Source organism: Schistocerca nitens, chromosome 4, assembly GCF_023898315.1.
Source record: "Schistocerca nitens isolate TAMUIC-IGC-003100 chromosome 4, iqSchNite1.1, whole genome shotgun sequence".
Lineage (NCBI taxonomy): Eukaryota > Metazoa > Arthropoda > Insecta > Orthoptera > Acrididae > Schistocerca > Schistocerca nitens.
In genome coordinates, this window is record NC_064617.1 from 765,950,497 (window position 1) to 765,951,420 (window position 924).

Sequence of the window (924 nt, forward strand, 5' to 3'; positions counted from 1 at the left end):
TCACCTCACTGAGATAGGTGATTAAAACACAGATTTAATCTTTTTTTCGATTTATTGATCTTTGGGGGGAAGATGGACACTTCAGAATCTGTTTTGAAAATAGTTATACCTCTTATCCCACCTTTATTTACTGCCAGCAAGTGACACCGTTTACAGTCGTGGCCACCAGTCTGCAGCACCTCCCATACCTCTTTGGGGAGGGGTGTTCTTTTTAATATATGTGCCCATCTCTCTGCCTTCTCCTCTAATTATATTTAAGCTATAATACGTACCTAACGTTCGTATGAAGTACAAAGTTGTTTGAAGTTTGTGAAATTATAACATTTAGTATTTAAAATAATACTATACAACTTCTTGAGGCATAAGCAGAGACCCGCGCTAGGCAAGCAGAAATAAAAATATTTGTCAGAAGTGGGATTCGAACCCACGCCCACAGAAGTGGACTGCGACCTGAACGCAGCGCCTTAGACCGCTCGGCCATCCTGACATGGTACGTAAACTTGATGCGTTTTGTATTTCTGGCATCTATTTGCGTCACTCTGAGGAATGTGGCATATGGAGGGGAGCTGTGAGTAGCGGTACAGCCGACCTCGCAGGCGTTCCCCGGCGCTTACTACTGCGCCGCTCTTGGTTGTTTTCCCTGGAATACGTACCAGCCAATTGTAAAAATACGAGACAGTAAAACAAACTGGTAACACGAAATTTCGGGACAAATATATGTTCTTTTTGACTGTGACGCATAACAGTAGTATTGTAAACATTAGATATTGAATAATGTCGTAAGTACAATCCAGAACAAGGATAAAATATCATTAAGCTAGTAGAGAACAAGAAAATGTTACTATCAGAAAAATACAAGAAAAATCCCGTAAGAAAGTTTTTGAGAAGTACATATAAGAAATAATTATTTCTCAAGTATTTCTG

At 39.7% G+C, this 924-nt stretch overlaps 1 non-coding gene across 1 annotated transcript; it reads right to left on the bottom strand.

The window, feature by feature from the left end:
- Positions 1-403: 403 nt before the first annotated feature.
- On the bottom strand, positions 404-487 carry Trnal-cag (transfer RNA leucine (anticodon CAG)). The gene has a single exon. It is a non-coding gene; the product is annotated as a tRNA-Leu (tRNA).
- Between the last annotated feature and the right edge of the window lie 437 nt (positions 488-924).